Source organism: Ursus americanus, chromosome 14 (assembly GCF_024610735.1).
Source record: "Ursus americanus isolate L20-20 chromosome 14, mUrsAme1.1.p, whole genome shotgun sequence".
NCBI classification, from domain to species: domain Eukaryota; kingdom Metazoa; phylum Chordata; class Mammalia; order Carnivora; family Ursidae; genus Ursus; species Ursus americanus.
The window spans coordinates 53,865,918-53,884,606 of record NC_142140.1 but is presented as its reverse complement, the minus strand read 5'-3'; the positions used below and the strand labels follow the sequence as shown (position 1 = coordinate 53,884,606).

The 18,689-nt window shown below is 45.1% G+C and overlaps 1 long non-coding RNA gene and 1 pseudogene across 1 annotated transcript; one reads left to right on the top strand and one right to left on the bottom strand.

The window, feature by feature from the left end:
- The first annotated feature begins 546 nt into the window (after positions 1–546).
- Positions 547–1,486, top strand: LOC123777628 (ADP/ATP translocase 2 pseudogene; annotated as a pseudogene).
- Positions 1,487–7,973: 6,487 nt separating this feature from the next.
- Positions 7,974–12,991, bottom strand: LOC148108991 (uncharacterized). Its single transcript, XR_015726725.1, has 4 exons — positions 12,197–12,991; positions 11,006–11,072; positions 10,631–10,690; positions 7,974–9,246 (listed from the first exon to the last, which is right to left on the bottom strand). It is a non-coding gene; the product is annotated as an uncharacterized LOC148108991 (long non-coding RNA).
- Positions 12,992–18,689: the final 5,698 nt, after the last annotated feature.

Sequence of the window (18,689 nt, the reverse complement as noted above, 5' to 3'; positions counted from 1 at the left end):
GACCTGAGCCGAAGGCAGATGCTTAATGACTGAACCACCCAGGCACCCCAATCCTAAGAGTTCGAATCACAGGGAAATTTTTTTTCTTTCTTTTACTGTATCTATATATGATAGGATGGATGTTAGCTGAACATAATATGATAATCATTTCACAATATATGTAAACCGAACCTTCACACTGTATACCTTAAACTTGTACAGTGATGTATATCAATTATTTCCCAATAAACCTGGAGAAAAACCCACATTAAAAAAATAAAAATAGAATTACTATATGACCCAGCAATTTCACTACTGGGTATTTACCCAAAGAATACAAAAACACTAATTTGAGAAGACACGTGCACTCCTATGTTTATTGCAGCATTATTCACGAGAGCCAGATTATGGAAGCAACCCAAGTATCCCTCAATAGATGAGTGGATAAAGATGGTGTGGTGTGTGTACACACACAAAAACACACACAATGGAATATAACTGAGTCATAAGAAAGAATGAGCCCAGGGCTCCAGAGTCCCAGCTGGTTCCTACCACAGTCCCACCATTGCCCACCTCCCCTTTCCTTGCAACATGACAGATGCCACTGTGTCCTTTGCCAAGGACTTCCTGGTGGGTGGAGTGCCTGCGGCCACCTCCCAGGACTGAAGCCGTGCCTACGGAGTGGGTCAGGCTGCTGCTACAGGTGCAACATGCAGCAAGCAAATCCTCAGATAAGCAATACAAGGGCATTACAGACTGCAGGGTTCATATGTCCAAGGAGCAGGGCGTCCTGTCCTTCTGGCATGCTAACCTGGCCCAGGTCATCTGATACTTCCCCACTTGGGCTCTTAACTGTGCCTTCAAAGACATACAAGCAGATCTTTCCGGGTGGTGTGGACAAGAGAACCTAGTTTTGGTGCTGCTTTGCAGGGAATCTGGCAACAGGCGGTGCCGCTGGGGCCGCATCCTTGTGTTCTGTGTATCCTCTCGATTTTACTCATACCCGTCCGGCAGCTGATGGACAAAGTGGGTAAAGCTGGAGCTGAAAGGGAATTCAGAGGCCTCAGTGACCACCTGGTTAAGATCTACAAATCTGATGGGAGTGAGGACCCGTACCAAGGCTTTAATGGTCGGTGCAGGGTATTATCATCTATCAAGCAGAGGCCTACTTCAGAATCTATACCCTACAAAGGGAATGCTTCGCGATCCCAAGAAGATGCACGTCTCTGTCAGCTGAATGATCGCACGATCTGTCACGGTGGTTGCTGTGTCGACTTCCTATCCATTCGACATTGTTCATCACTGTATGGTGATGCAGTCAGGATGTAAAAGAATTGACACCCTGTACACAAGCACACTGGGCTGCTGGAGGAAGACTGCTTGCAAGGAAAGAGCCACAGCTTTTATTTTCAAGGGCGCGTGGTCCAATGTTCTCAGAGGCCTGGGCGGTGCTTTTGTGCTTGTCTTATGTGAACTTCTTGATTTCATCAGACAAGTTATTTCCTAGTTCCCCCCCGAACACCTTTGAAAAGGCATATTTTATTATATAACATATCTTGAGCATTCTTGATAGACTGTTGGCTGTCTGTTTATTAATGGAAACAATTTGCTGGTTGAAAATGGGAAGCAATAATATTCATCTGACCAGTTTTCTCTTAAAGCCATTTCCATGATGATGGGACTCAATTATATTTTTCATTTCAGTCACTCCTGATAAATAAGTTTGAAGAAATGAAAAATACCTGAAATAAAAACAAAATGAAAAGAATGAAACCTTGCCATGCGGAACAACATGGATGGATCCAGACAAATAAAGCTAAGTGAAGTCAGTCAGTCAGAAAAAGTACTGGATGATTTCACTTATATGTGAAATTTAAGAAACAAAACAAATAAAGAAAAAAAGAAAAAACCGGACACTTACCTACAGAGGAACAAAAGAACAAACTGATGGTTACCAGAGGGGAGGTGGGTAAGGGCATGGGTAAAATAGGTGAAGAGATTAGGAGCACGCTTACTGTGATGAGCACTGAGTCATGCATAGAATTGCTGAATCGCTATATTGTACACCTGAAACTAATATTGTATGTTAATTACACTGGAATTAATATTAAAAAAGAAAATGACAATTCTCCAGCAACCAAACACAAAGGCATGGAATACTGTGACAGAACTCATACAGAATTAAAATCGTTGTTATACAGAAACTGAACGAGCTGCAGGAATTCTCAGACAATTCAGTGAATTCAGTAACAAAGTTAATGAGCAGAAGTTCTTTACCAAATAGACTGTAAGAAAGAACCAAGTAAATTCTAGAGCTGATTAAATCAGTGAATGAGGTGAATAATGCAATAGAGAGCATTGGCAACAAGGCAGACCAGATGAAAGAAAGAATAAAGGGCTTGGAGAATAGGAATAGAGAAATAATTTACCTAGAGAACTAAGATTTTTAAAAAGTGAAGTAACCTTCTGAAAGCGATCAGATTTTATCAAAAGGCAAATAGAAGAATAATTGGCGATGCGGGGAAGATGGCAGAGTAAGAGGCGCCTTAGCTCACACAACCCACGGATACATGGAGATATCTGCCACATCAGTGTAGATAGCCCAGAAAAGGACCCAAAGATGGGCAGAACAGACTGTCCAAAGTTAGTAACAGAGAGGAGACCACATGAAAGATGGTAGGAGGGGTGGAAATGCAGTTGCAACCCCCCAGCGAGACTAATGACAAACAGCAGGGACACCATAAGCACAGAGAAGGAAGAAAAACAGATCCCACAGCAGGTGCCCCAGACATGGGAGACCTCACTAGGAAGAGGAGTCCCCATGACATTTGGCTTTGAAAACCAGTGGGGCTTAACTCCCTGACTTTTTACAGTCAGTGGAGCTTAATCCCAGGTACTTTAAAAATGAGCATGCTCAGCTCTGGGACAGCTAGAGGCAGTAGGAAACCGAGTCTCCACCCTAAGAGATACAGCAGAACAAGCCTGCTGAGCTAGAGGATAGAAGCAGCAGTTTGAAAAGGTCCTTGGGGGACATGAAGATTTATTTACCAATCTCAGAATGTGCCCTGGAGGGTCAGGGATCTTTAGGAGACTTCTCCAAGAATTAAAAAAAAAAAAAAAAAAAAAAAAAGCTGGTGGACACCATTTCTCGCCCTCTTCCCGCACAACACCCCCCATCCTAGATAGCAGGACACTTTCAGGAACCAGCAGGAACACTCTGCACCTGCCTTGATAGCATCACCTGTCCCACCCTCGAGCTCTCCTGAGGATCTGCCCCCAACCAACCTGCCCCACTCAGCAGGAATCCTTCCAAAGCAGCTACTGCCCAACACACCCTCCAAACAGCCCCAGCAGGGACCAGCACCATTCCAAAGTGACACCTGCTCTGGGGAGAGAAGACAACCACACACACCAGTGTGCCTGTAGTCTCAGAAGCCAAACTTTATAGCTGGCAATGCAGAGAGTACGCTGCCGATCAGTGTGACTACAGTCCTGGCAAATGGGCTGAGGGCAACCATCTGGTCTGACTGCCAACTACAAACCTGTCCCAGGCCAGACTAGCCCCTTAACAGCACAGGGACCCAAACCTGCCTGGGACGCTCTTAACATGCAAAGCGGACCACTGCAGCTGAGGAAATGAGGCTCAGTCATAACTGTAGGACACATAGTAACCACACAGTAGGCACCCCTGAAATACCTGGTCTAGTGACCACAGGATCTCTTCTTCAGAAAGGCACTGCTTTCATGATCAGGAGACATAGTTAACTTTCTTAATACATAGAAACAAAGACAGAGAGCTGGACAAAATAAGGAGACGGGAATATATTTTGAATGAAAGAGAAAGACAAAACCGCAGAAAAAGAGCTAAATGAAGGAGAGATAAGCAATATGCCTGATAAGAATTCAAAGTAATGGCCATAGAGATACTTCCTGGGCTTGAGAAAAGAGTGGAGGACATCAGCGAGGTCTTCGCAAAGAGATAAAAAATACGAAAAGGGACCAAATGATGAAAAATTCAATAACTAGAAGGAATCAACAGATTAGACGAGGCAATGGCACCAAAAACCATAAGATATCTCAGAATAAACTTAACCAGAGAGGTAAATGATCTATACTCTAAAAACTACAGAACAATGATGAAAGACATTGAAGAAGACACAAAAAGATGGAAAAACATTCCATGCTCATGGATCGGAAGAATTAACATAGTTAAAATGTCTACACTACCCAGAGAAATCTACACTTTCAATGCTATCCCGATCAAAATACCAATGCCATTTTTCAAAGAGCTGGAACAAACAAACCTAAAATTTGTGTGGAACCAGAAAAGACCCCAAATCGCCAAGGAAATGTTGAAAAAGAAAAACAAAGCTGGGGGCATCACATTGCCTGATTTCAAGCTATACTACAAAGCTGTGATCACAAAGACAGCATGGTACTGGCACAAAAAGAGACACAAAGACCAATGGACAGAATAGAGAACCCAGAAATGGACCCTCGACTTTATGGTCAACTAATTTTTGACAAAGCAGGAAAAAATATCCAGTGGAAAAAAGACAGTCTCTTCAATAAATGGTGCGGGAAAATTGAACAGCTATATGCAAAAGAATGATACTTGACCACTCTCTCACACCATACACAAAGATAAACTGCAAATGGATGAAAGACCTCGATGTGAGACAGGAATCCATCATCGTAGAAGAGAACATAGGCTGTAACCTCTTTGACATCGGCCAAAGCAACTTTTTCATGACACATCTCCAAAGGAAAGAGAATCAAAAGATCAAATGAACTTGTGGAACTTCATCAAGATAAAAAGCTTCGGCACAGCCAAGGAAACAGTCAAAAAAACTAAGAAGCAGCCCACGGAATGGGAGAATATATTTACAAATGACACTACAGATAAAAGACTGGTATCCAAGATCTACAAAGAACTTCTCAAACTCAATACACAAGAAACAAATAAATCAAAAAATGGGCAGAAGATATGAACAGACACTTTTCCAATGAAGACATACAAATGGCTAACAGACACATGAAAAAATGTTCAAAATCATTAGCCATCAGGGAAATTCAAATCAAAACCACACTGAGATACCACCTTACGCCAGTTAGAATGGCAAAAATAGACAAGGCAAGAAACAACAAATGCTGGAGAGGATGTGGAGAAAGGGGATCCCTCCTACATTGTTGGTGGGAATGCAAGTTGGAACAGCCACTCTGGAAAACAGTGTGGAGGTCCCTTAAAAAGTTAAAAATTGAGCTACCCTATGATCCAGCCATTGCACTACTGGGTATTTACCCCAAAGATACAGACGTAGTGAAGAGAAGGGCCATATGCACCCCAATGTTCATAGCAGCAATGTCCACAATAGCTAAATCGTGGAAGGAGCCGAGATGCCCTTCAACAGATGACTGGATTAAGAAGATGTGGTCCATATATACAATGGAATATTACTCAGCCATCAGAAAGAACGAGTTCTCAACATTTGCAGCAACATGGACGTCACTGGAGGAGATAATGCTGAGTGAAATAAGTCAATTATCATATGGTTTCACTCATTTATGGAATTTGAGAAATAGGAAGATCGGTAGGAGAAGGAGCTACCCATCTGAGCCACCCAGGCACCCCTCTTACCTAACTTTTTAATGTTCCTTTAGTCTCTTCATTTGACTTCCTTTGAATATTTCGTTACTTCATTGTTCCCTCTACAATCTCGTTAGATTCACATACAAATTTCTGTGAATTTGCACCAATGATTGTGAATCCTTCACTTAATAGAGCTTAATATAATTATTTTCATAACCCCCCCAAAAGCTACTATATGAAAACACTTTTAATCCCATTTTTACCTTGACTTTTGTATTACCGTTGTTTTAATCTTACATTATTTTAATCTTTATGAGACTTTTCTAGGGTAGCTTTATAAAATAATTATTCCATAATATTTATCTATATACTAACCTTTCTGGTGCCCTTCATTCCTTCCTGCATTTCCAGTTTTCAACCTGGAATTATTTTCCTTTGGACTGAAGAACTTACTCTAGTATTTTTTCTAATTCGAGCCTTCTAACAATGAAATGTTTCGGCTTACACATTTCTTCAGGCATTTTTATTTTGCTGCTGGGTATGGAAATCTGCTTCGACAAGAGACTTAACACTTAAAAATGGCTCTCATTAAGGTCTTGTTTTATTTATGTTGGGATGTCAGCTGTCCATTTTCCTGCTTATTTGGCCCCTGTATTCTCTAAAAATCTTTCTCATTTTCTTTGGTTTTGAGACCGTGGTGTGTAGCTGGTTATGGTTTCACTTTGCTTAGGGGGGATTGGGCTAATTGAATCTGGGGGTTGATGTCCTTTGGCAATTTGGAACACGCTGTGTTTCTTCACTTTTGACAGCATTTCCTCCCCTAGTTCTCTCTGCTCCTCTTTTAATCACATCCCACCTGTCTTCTAATTCTGTCCGGAGTTTTCCAACGCTGTTCACCTCATGCTTCTGTTGGGATGTCTGCTCTTGAACTGTACTCAGTTTAGTAGCCCGCCTTTTTGCCGGGTTTAATCTTACCTTCATTTATGTTCTGAATGTCAGATCTAAACATGGACCACAATGGCTTTCAGAAATTACAGAAGAGCAGCTTCACAACTGAGGAGGAAAAAAATTTCTTACGACACAATAAAACACAAAATAGAGGGGAGAAAATTATAACTTGGCTCATATCAAGATCTATTAGGAGCTACTTTTCCTCAAAGTTTACCAGGGAGAAGGTTGGAATACCAGAGTGGGAGAGGAGACTGGCATTCTATATCTGGTGAAGTCCATTAAGCCAGGGTGCGTAAAGAGTTTTGTCAGATAAAAATATATATTCTGAACATCTATTAGAAAAATGGGTAAAGGCTGGAGGAGATAACGCTAAGTGAAATAAGTCAAGCAGAGAAAGACAATTATCATATGATTTCTCTCATCTATGGAACATAAGAACTAGGAAGATCGGTAGGGGAAGAAAGGGATAAAGAAAGGGGGGATAATCAGAAGGAGGAATGAACCATGAGAGACTATGGACTCTGAGAAACAAACTGAGGGCTTCGGAGGGGAGGGGGGTGGGGGAATGGGATAGACTGGTGATGGGTAGTAAGGAGGGCACGTATTGCATGGTGCACTGGGTGTTATATGCAAATAATCAATCATCGAACCTTACATCGGAAACCAGGGATGTACTGTATGGTGACTAACGTAATATAATTAAAAAATAAATAAATAAATACCTTATATGTGCTTTCATCTAAAAAAAAAAAAGAAAAAAGAAAAATGGGTAAAGGGACGGCTCGGTGGCTCAGTCGGTGAAGCATCTGCCATCGGCTCAGGTCATGATCCTGGGGTCCTGGGATCAAGTCCTGCATCGGGCTCCCTGCTCAGTGGAGAGCCCGCTTCTCCCTCTGCCTGCTGCCCCCCTCCCCCGCTTGTGCTCTCTCGCTCTGACAAAATCTTAAAAAAAAAAAAAAAAAAGAAAGAAAAATGGGTAACCCCCCCCCCCAAAACCTTGAATAAGCACTACATAAAAGAGGAGAAACAAACGGTCACGAAGGGGAAAATGTTAACCTCTTCAGCTTCAGGGAAATGCTCATAAAAACCACAGTGAGATACTGTTGTATACACATCACACGAGCAAAACCGAGAAAGAGCAAAGGCAAGCGCAGCCCAGGCGCGGGCCCGGCTCACTCACGCACAGCTGGTGGGGGTTTAGATCCGTAGGACCAGTTCGGTTATTGGCTGTTGTTGGTTTACTTGGCAAAGCTCCTTGGCAGCACCCACTAAAGTTGCATATGCACCCCCGTGTTCCCCGCGCACGAACAATCCCCACTTCAGTGCGTGCCCACCGCAGACGTGCCCCCGTGCGGCCGCGGGACCCGGAGTAGCCCCGAGCTGGAAACCGGCCGCACGCGCACCCTCGGGAGAGCACCCCCACCCCCCCGCCCCGCAGCAACAAGTCGCAGACAACAGCGGCCGCAATATTAAAGAGCCATCTCGCGAACCTAAGTTAACCCACGCCCAAGCCCGTGACGCTGTGGTTCCCTTCCCTGCCTGTAAAACACTAAAGCTGGCAAAACCTACCCGCGCTGCTGTTACAGGTCCGGAGGGGCTCGCCCAGTGAGAGACACCCCAGTGTGACCTGAGACTCAACGGGGTAAAGCAAGGGGGTGGAATCCTTAGACGATATCTGTGCGGGTTCGCATAACCTAGAGAATTTGGCATCCGGGCAGCGAGCACCCGGGGCCAGCGAGCGGCCAGCGGAGGCATCATCACTAGAGTGGAGAGCCCCAAACCGCCCCCCCCCATCCAGGGGGTTTTCTTGGTGTTCCCTTTGCCTCTTCTTGCGGAGACCACGCACTGTGCCCCGCTCTCATAGCACTTACTTCCTGATCGCTGAGCCTCTCGTCCAGAGCTCCTCTTCCTTCCAAAAGCTGCTTCAAAGCCTGGACGTAGGTCCTCTCACACTGAGGTGAAACGGTGTCTGTTGCCCTTGCAGACCGGTAGCCCGGAGGAAGCGGAAGAATCTAGATTTATCATCTGGCATCACCTGATTTGAATCGTGATTAATGGCAGATGATGTGTTTCAATTGCTGTCAGCCTGGACGTACACTGGAATCACCCGGACGGTTTACAACTGCTGATGGCCGTGTCTGGTCCCAGCCCTTCTCTTCTGCTGAGGCAGGATGCGGCCTGGTCTGCAGCAACTTTACAAAGAAATCCCCTGGGGTCTAAAGGACAGCCTAGATGAGAAGCTACTCCTCCAGCTGCTTTGGGGGCTGCGGTCCTGGACCCTGATTTGTGTGAAACACACCTGGAGTGCTTTTGACGCTCCGGGTGCCTGGACACGTCCCAGACCAAGTGTTTGACAGTGGCTGTGGGAGGGGCCCCACAACAGAATTTATTTTGTAAGAACACCAAGTTTTTTGACTGCAAGTTGAGGACCTTTTTCTCATTTCAGAGTTTCTCAGGCTTCTCAGCACATTACAATTACCTGGTAAAATTGGAAAGGACTGGATCCCAGTCAGGATCTGTAGGGGGTGGGGAAGGCAACAGTACTTTGAAACTTACCTAGGTGGGGCGCCTGATGGCACAGCGGTTAAGCGTCTGCCTTCGGTTCAGGGCGTGATCCCGGAGTCCTGGGATCGAGCCCCACATCGGGCTCCCTGCTCTGCTGGGAGCCTGCTTCTTCCTCTCCCACTCCCCCTGCTTGTGTTCCCTCTCTTGCTGGCTCTCTCTCTCTGTCAAATAAATAAATAAAATCTTAAAAAAAAAAAAAAAAAGAAACTTACCTAGGTGACTTAAACACGCAGCTAATTGTGCCAGCCACAGCACTAACTTTGGAGAAAGGAGAATTCATGGCAATCCGTGAAGAAAGAACTAAGTAGATTACTCTCTGGATCAGCTGGTCTGCACAGCTCCTTGAGATCAGCGACCTCAGGGATGGATGCATTTAGTTTAATGGCCCAGAGGGCCTAAGGAATTCAAAGAAAGTTAAATTAGAATAAAAACTCTAGATTTTACATGGTGGATATCTCTACATGCAATCAGAAAGGATCAGAAACAAACGTTCAGAGGGACTCATATATTTGTGATGTTAAATTTTTCTTAAGTATTGTGATGCAAACAGTAAACTGAGTATACGATATGAAAATATTGTTCTGAAATTTTTCAAAATTGCAGAGGTAGAGATTAGAGAAAACCCAACTCCCACGTATCCGTCATGTTACCTCAAAAACTGTCAACTCATAAATAATTTGAATGTTCTTCCCATGGATGAAAGCGCAGCCGATTCCTGAGAGTGTATGATTTTATCTGTGAACATTTCAGTATCTCTTAAGGACAGGGATCTTTAGAACAGGAACACAACACCATTACCACATACTAAAATTAAAATAAGTCCTGCCCATAATCAAAGATCTTGTTAGTTTTCCAATCTCCCCAATTATCTTGTTTGTTAGTTCCCTGGTTTTACGTTTCACTTGATTAAGGATCTTTGTAAAATCCACGGTTTGCAACTGGTTGACCTGTACGTGAAATCTCTTCAATCTCCATAGCTCATCCCTGTTGGGGGGGTGGAGAAAGCTGATGATGATGATGACGACGATGATGGTGATGATATGTGTGTGTGTGTGTGTGTGTGTGTGTGTGTGTGTGTGAATTATTTCTAGAAGGAATGGGGTTGTATGTCTTGCAGAGCTTAATACAGTTTGGATTTTGCTTCCTGCAATCCATGCTTTCACTTAACGTTTAAGTCTGGTGTCTATTGTTCTAGGGGAATAATAGTTGGAAATGAAGGCTTGATGATCGTGTTCCTGTTCTGTTTTTAGAAAGATGAATTCTTAAATGGTTTTGTGACCATCCTTCAGCAGGCAACTGATGTCGTGGAAGAATCCGACTTTGAAATTAACAAAGATTCACAGCTCGGTGGATTCAGTCTGTCATTAGTGGTGGCAAATAGTGATATTCAAGTTATATTACCCTGTTCTCATTTATTACACGGAACCCTTATACTATTCTTTATGCCTTCCATCTTCCATAGTAGAAACAAATTTTAGTATAAATTTCAGTTAAAATTACAATTTTTTGAACATATTGAAAAAAAAATCAGGTGGAGGAGGTTACCTAAAATTCCTAGCCCCAAGTTGGTAAATTAACGGGTATCCGGATGCAAACCGGGAGCACCTGTAGAAGGAAAATATCATGAGAATTAATGAAAAAGACCCAAGAACCAGCTGCAGGGCAGAGCTACTGAGACTGTCTTTGTGAGGTGGGAATTTGCAGCAGCTGCTGGTGAGCGGGGCTGGACTTCTGATGAAGTAGAAAGGAAGCTCTTAGGGACCTGCTCTCCCCAAGTCGACTACGCTCTCCCAAGAAATGAAATTCCTGTGGAGGCTGCTGTGGAAAACAGGAGGTGGATGAAAGGATTCTCTGGGGTTGAAATTTGAAAAGAGGATCAGGCCTGGGCTCTCTGCCTAAGCCAGTGTCCCGCAGGCAAACCTGAGGTGTCTGATGCGGCTCCCAAGTGGGGGCATCACTGGGCCAAGATCCAGGAGCAAAATGGGTGCTGCAAGAGAGATGGGTGAACAATGAAGGACTGTCGTGACCCAAGATAGAGATTTAAAATGATTCTAAGCATAAAACTTTAGTACGGGGGCGCCTGGGTGGCATAGCGGTTAAGCGTCTGCCTTCGGCTCAGGGCGTGATCCCGGCGTTCTGGGATCGAGCCCCACATCAGGCTCCTCTGCTGGGAGCCTGCTTCTTCCTCTCCCACTCCCCCTGCTTGTGTTCCCTCTCTCGCTGGCTGTCTCTATCTCTGTCAAATAAATGAATAAAATCTTTAAAAAAAAAAAAAACTTTAGTACGTAGCTCAGAAAAGAGCAAGTCAAGGGCACTGGTCGTTAACAAAGGGTGACGCTTTACTCCAGTGGACCTCTGTTAATGACTGAAGACATTTGTCTTTGTCACCAGGTTGGGGGAGAGGACATCCGTCTTTGTCACAAGGTTAGGGGGAAGAGGCTTGCTACTGGCACTAGTGGGTGGGGGCCAGGAGTACTCTTGATGTAGAAAAGAATGTTAGGGTTCAAAGCCAAAGGCCAAGAAATTCTTGAGACGTCTTTGGTGCAAAAAAGGTGGTTTATTAAAGCACGGGGACAGGACCCGTGGGCAGAAGGAGCTGCACGGGGGTCACGATGAGTGGCCCATTATACACTTTCAAGTTGGGAGGGGGTTAGGGATAGCGTAAGTCTCTAAGGAATTTTGGAAGCAAGGTTTCCAGGACCTTGAGGGGGCTAGCTGTTGTTGGGAAAATGTCATTTATTACCGTCTAATAAAACCTTAGTCATGAGACCCCTCAGATTTGTATCAGTGGGCTACATGCTTGCAGGATGACTGCCAAGATGTATCCTGGGGGGTTTAAAGATAAAGGAAATTTCTAAAGGAATTTTTATATGATTAAGTAGACTTACAGGATTAGGGGGGTTGGGCTAGGATTATACTTTGCCCTAAGCAAAGCGTCAACATTCCAGCACTTGAGTTCCTAAAGGAACGTCACCCTGCCAGTTCCAAAGACTCGTCAATAGGTAGTAAGGAAATTTATGATTGTTCTTGTTTCCCACATCACTCTCAAACATCCTACAAAGCAGTTACCCAGCCCCAAATGTCAATAGTGCAGAGACTGGGAAAACCTACTGGTGGCCAAGGATCCCAGCGCTGGCTCCTCTCAGTGCAAACACTGATGACGCCCTCAGCAAGGGCCCTAAGGGGCAGAGGTTGGGACAGGTGGTGGCCAGCGAGGTCTCGCTGAAGACTGCATTGCTGTTGGAATTGGAGAGACGGTCAGGAGTGGGCCCACACTCTGCACTCCAGCCTCCCTCTTGGATCCGGGGGTTCTTCCTAGACCCCCGCGTCTGCTGGCGACGGTCCAAGTCACCCGGGCGGCCTTCCCCCGGCTTTGGGTCAGGAGCGCAGCCCCGATCAGACGCCGCAGCCCAGGGCAGTCAATCCCCACTGGCAGGCATCGGCGCCAGCCTCCACCCAGGCATCGAGCCCCGAGCGATCCAGCGCGGGGAGAACACGCTGCGGGGCGGGTGGGCAGCGGCAGAGCTGGAGGGGCAGAGAGACCCGCAGCGGGAGAGCGGCGTCCGCCATCGCGCGGGGGCGCCAGGAAGGCTCGGGGATCCGCCTCCAGGGCTCCTCCCGCAGGGCACGGTAGCCCTGTTCTCCGCCACTGTCGCCTCCGCCTCCCGCTCCTGCCTGGCCAGCCTCTCCTCTTTCTGCCTCCCAGGACCTCCGTCCTTCCCAGGGAGGACTTGGCTCGGCTCTCTCCGCCACTTCCCACCTCTCCCGTTGCGCGGCGCCCACGCCTCGCCCTTCGCCAGACCTCGGTTCCTTCCGCTCATCTTCGGCTCTTTCCGCCCATCTTCGGCTCTTTCCGTGCAGCGTCGCCTCCCTCCGCTTCTCCCCGCTCCTCCGTGCCGGTTGGTTCCGTTGGGCTCCCTCCGCCGGGTGTCCGCTTTCTCCGATTTCGCTGCCACAGTTCGGGTGTTTCCGCCTCTCCCCGCCCCACGGGGCTCTGGTGGGCTCGCCCTGTCCGGTCAGGTGCTCGTGTCTGTGGGCAGAGGTTCGAATCCACGTCCCAGTCATAGCGGTGTGGGCGTGCCACTCTCCCCACATCCTGGCTGTTAACATAATAAACTTAAAAAAGAATGTTCCCAATCTGATACATGAAAAAAGGAATCTCCGTATTTTCGTATTTTTCTTTTTGATGGGTTAATTTGGGAATCATCTCTTCTGTTGAAACTATTCTGTATTTTCTGTGAGCTCTTTTCCAGCCTTTACATATTCTTCAATGGATTCTTGGTCTTTTTCTTTGGTTGGCAGGATTTATCTAATATTAATTAATAAATTAGCTTTTGGTGATGAGTTGCCAACATTTTCCTCTTAAAAAAATTTTTTTTTGCCTCTAGTTGTTGCCATGCAGATTTTAAAAAATGAAATCAAACGTATTAATTTTTATTTCTTCTTGTTTTATGTATAGTTTTAAAAGACCATCTCTCCTTTGAGATTATATATAAAATATTTCTGCCTTGGTTTCTTCTAGGGCTTTCATAGCTTCATTTTTACATTTGAATTAAATAAAATGCGTATTTCATAGACCAATGTGTGGTTCCATCGTGATTTTCAAAAACGATCCACTTCTCCTTTACTGACTTAGCACATCACTTGCACCCAGTTTATTATGAAAAATTTTCAAGTATGGAGATAATTTGAAAGAATTTTACAGTGAACACTTCGTGTTGTGGACCAAATTCTGTCCCCGCACGTTCATATGTTGAAGCCCAAATCCTTGGTACCTCATAACCACTACGTTCAGAGGTTGGGCCTTTTAAGAATTAAGATTAAATGAGGCCATCAGGGTGGGCCCTGATTCAATCTGACTAGTGTCCTTAAAAGAGGGAGATTAAAACATACAGACCAAGAGATGACAGGAGCACACACACTTCGAGGGATGACCATGTAAAGAGCGTGGTCATCTGCAGACCAAGGGGAGAAGCCCCAGGAGAAACCAGCTCTGCTGGTACCTTGACCTTGGACCTTCAGCACTGTGGGAAAATAAATTTCTGTTGTTGAAGCCACTCAGTCTGCGCTAGTTTGATATGGCGGTCCTAATACAATCTCGCCCTCCGATCCTGCCACATCACTACACTCGCTTTGCTGCATCCATTCCTCTTTCAGCCAGCCAGCCAGCCAGCCAGCCGTCCTCCTTAAAAAAAAAAAAAAAAAAAAAAGCATTTTGGAGTAGGTTGCAGACAGCAGGAGACTTCACCCCTAAATATTTTAGCACACTTATTAATTAGAGTTGAGAAACTGGGGCTGGGAGATCTTTCAAGGCAGCTCATTGCGTGGCTAGCACTTTGGTTCCTCTCCATGTGGACATCTCCCTGGGGTTGCTTGACTATCTCCATGGAAGGGTAGGTGGCTTTCCCTGGAGAGGAAGCAACTTAAGAGGCTAAGGAGGAAGCTCTAATGTGTTTCATGACATGGCCTCAGATATGACAAACTGTCATTTCTGCCACACTGTGCTTATCACCTGGGTCATGTCTGATTCGGTGTGGAAGGAGGCTGCACGGGACATGAATATCAGGTGGCAAGGACCCTTGGTGGTGATCTTGGAGGCTAGCTGATGCACCCACCTCTTCCCAAGTCCACTTCACTTCATCAAGCCAGAATTCCTTTATTCTGCTCGCTTTCTCCCAAGAGCCTGGTTTCAGTGTCGCTGTTTGGAGCCCCGTGAATTTTCTGTGTGGGGGTGGAACAACTGGGAAGGTCTCCTTTCCCCCTTTACTTTCTTTTATTCCTTTCCCCCTCTCTATCCCTCTCAGCCTTGACCCCAGCTCCAAACTTTCTTGCCCACTAGTGCCCCTTTTGAAGGTCAACTGGGAATGCAGCAGATAAGAAGGGTCTGCTAGGACAGGAAATGTCAGAGGAAGAGTTCCTCTCACCTGAATAAGGGGATCTTGGAGCCTGGGCTATCTGCTGGCCTATCAGGACTACGATTGTCTTCCGTATTCTGAGGCTGGGTCCTCAACATTCCCCAGGACAGGGGACACTTGGCTTGCTGGGGCTCTATGTATCCACTATAACCTGGGGACAGAGATATCCGTATTGCAAGAAGAGGCTGAAAAGTTGCCTGCTGGGGTTCAGATTGTTCCTTGCGTTTGGGATAAAGGAGGGGTCATCACAAGGGCAGTCATCTCATGTTGGGGAAGACTTGAGGGATTTGCACTGCGGGCTTCCCTCCTTATTTGGTTAAGGGTGCTGCTTGCTGACCCTTCTTTCAACTTTGTGGTAATGGGAAGAGATGCAGTTTTCTGGGAATGTTCGACACCTATGTTAGAGAACATGGAGTGTTGCCTGTTGAAACTGGTATTGCTTGCCTTTGGGGAGACAGGTTACTCTTTGCTGGGAGTACTAGATCTAGTCTGATGGAGTCAAGGGAGGCAAGCTAGGATTTGTGTTGTGTGAGAATGGTGTGACATTTGCTGGGGCTCCTTTCTCCTTTAGTGTGTAGGGGATTCTAAGCTGCTTTTTGGGGTTTCCATCATCTCTAATCCTGGAGGGATAAGGGAGATCACTTGCTCAAGCTTCCACCATCAGATGGAACCCTCATGATGTTAGGGGTAACTGGGAAGTATGAGGCTGGGGCTCCTATTGTTTCTGATGCCAGGGGATTGTAAGGTCACTGCTTATCTGGGACTCCCATTTTTCAAGTGTTGGTGTGACATGGAGGGACCACTGGATGGAGATCCCATTGTCTCTAATTTGGGGAGAGGACCAGGGGGATAATTGCATGGGACCCCACTTATCTCTAGTGATGGGGACTGGGGAATCTTTTTATATAAATTGTTTTATCTAGTGTGAGGGGAGGACAAGAAGAGTCACTTTCTGGGTCTCCCCTTGTCAGTATTGTTGGTATAGACTGGGTGGGTCAGTGGCCTGGGGCTCCTTTTATACAGTCAACATTCATTTATATTTACTTACATTTTGTTTCCTGCTGATCTTGATTCTTGGAGTTATGTGTCTTCACATGACATGATTTTCCTTCAGCCTCAAAACTCTTTTTTAAAGGTTTGAGAGAGAGACACACGTGGGGCTCAACACAGGGCTTGAACTCATGACCCTGAGGTCATGACCTGAGCCAAAATCAAGAGTTGGACACTTAACAGACTGAGCCACCCAGGCACCCCAGCCTAAAAACACTCTTTAGTTTTTCTTGAAGTGCAGTTCTGCTGTTGACTAATTATTTCAGCTTTTGCTTTTTAAAAACCCCTGTTGGAACACATCTTCAATTTGTCTGCGTTTTCGAAGAATATTTTTCTTAGGTCACTGAATTTTACACTGGCAGTTGATATCCCCCCTCCCCACCATTCAAACCTTTGGATGTCAGAAGTCCTTGTTTTCTTGCTTCCGTAGTTTCTTCTGGAAAATTTTCAGTCTGTTGCTCCTTTGAAAGCAACATGTCCTTTCTTTGGCTGGTTTGAAGATTTGCAGCTTGTCTTTCATTTTCTACAGTTTTTCCACATTTTCTCCATTTTTCTTTTTCTTTGCTTTTTTAAAGATTTTATTTATTTGACAGAGAGAGAGACAGCCAGCGAGAGAGGGAACACAAGCAGGGGGAGTGGGAGAGGAAGAAGCAGGCTCCCAGCGGAGGAGCCTGATGTGGGGCTCGATCCCAGAACGCCAGGATCAAGCCCTGAGCCGAAGGCAGACGCTTAACGACTGAGCCACCCAGGCGCCCCTTTCTCCATTTTTCTTAACATACTATTCACAGTTATTCTGAAATCCTTGTCTGCTAACTCCAGTATCTGGTCTCTGGGTCTGCTTCTACTGATTTATATATTCCTAATTGAGAGATCATCTTCCTGCTGCTTTGCGTGTCTAGTACTCTTGTTTGCGGGATCTTGTGAACAATATACTTGATAAAGGCTCTTAATTATTGTATCTTCCTCTGAAGATCAGGTTCTGTTACGGCAGGAAGTTATAGTACTAATGGATCACCCTGAGCCTGTAAAAGGCTCTAAACGCATAGATCTATTTCAGTTTTGCACCGACTTGTAAGATGCAGTCCTTACTTGCAGGGCACGGGACTTACTCTCAGGCTGTGACATTTCTAGCGACGTAATCGAAACCCACTATGTATATATTTATGTAGGTATGTATTTTACCAAGGTCATTCCACTCCAGATGAGCCCAAAAACTAACCTCCAACTCCTGGCATGTGTGATCTTTGAAATTTCTGCACAACCTTCAGCTTCCAATAGCTACTCTCTTGTAAGTCTCCTAGAGTCTTCCCCTGCACACGCACAGCTTAGGTATTATTTAAGGAGGGAATTTTTAAGGCAGATTTTTGGAGTTTCTTCTTTGTCAATCTTTATTTTCCATTAGAAGAAACTCGGATTCTATATTCCCTCTGACAGCCCCCATCGCGCCACAGAGCCCTGGTTCTCCTTGTTCTTGTTCCTCCCCTCCTCCTTTTCCTAGGATGGTGTTTTAGAAACCTAGATCTGGGGAGGCAATAGGTATTCTCATTTCTACTGGACTGTCACTGCTACTAGGCCTTCCGAGCTGACAGGCTTTGAAAATATACGAATGTGCACTATCCTAGGCACACACATGCACACACGCGCACACACACACACAATCTCCATCCATGCATCCATCAAAAAGCATGCATTCATACTGAGACCTCCAATTCCAATTCAATCCAACACCACAGTGTTTATTCCTGTCTTCTCTCTTTCCTGGTTTGTAGCATGTCTCTTGGACAGTGAGAAGAAACTGGCTTTTAGGACCTACAACATGTTTACTTGTTCAGCCCTGGTATACACATAAAACAGTTTCACAATCACTAATCCACAATGTTGTAAGAAACAAATTTTTGAACTAAAGTAGAGGATTTCTGGACAATTCTTTTTGTAGTCAGTCTTACGTATCTGGTCAAAATACAGCTTTCCAAAGTAAATTTGGTTTCCCTCCTCGTGGCTTATTTTTCATTTGTAATACAGTTAGGTTTGTTCGTTATAGTTTATCTTCTTTTGCATTCCCTCTGCTACCTGGCAAATTATTATTATTTTTTTAACTTACAGTAATAGTCACTCTTCATGGCGTACAGTTCTGTGGGTTCTGGCTAGTGCATACAGTTGTGTATCTGTGAACACAGTCACGAGAGAACAATTCCGTCACTCCCAAATTCCTTTGTGCTGCCCCTTTGCAGTCATCCCCTTCTCTTACTCCTTGCCCCTGAACACCATTGATCTGTTGTCCTTCCCTAGAGTTTTGCCTTTTCTGAAATGCCATACAATGGAATCATACAAGAACTGGTTTTTCATATCTGGCTGCTTTCACTTAGCAAAATAAATCAAACCGAGGTGTAAGTTACATGCAGTGCAATGTACGTATCTTGAGTGTATCGTTTAATGCATTGTCACAAATGCATACTTATGTAACCTATACTTCGGTTGAGATACAGAACATTCTCTTCATCCCATAAAGTTCCTTCATGTCACGCCTCGGTCAATCCCTGCTCCTTGACCCCTCGCCCCCACAACCTGAGTTTAGATGCAACCACTATTCTGATTTCTTTTCCTATCACAGCTTTTTTTTTTGCTGTTCTTAAAATTCA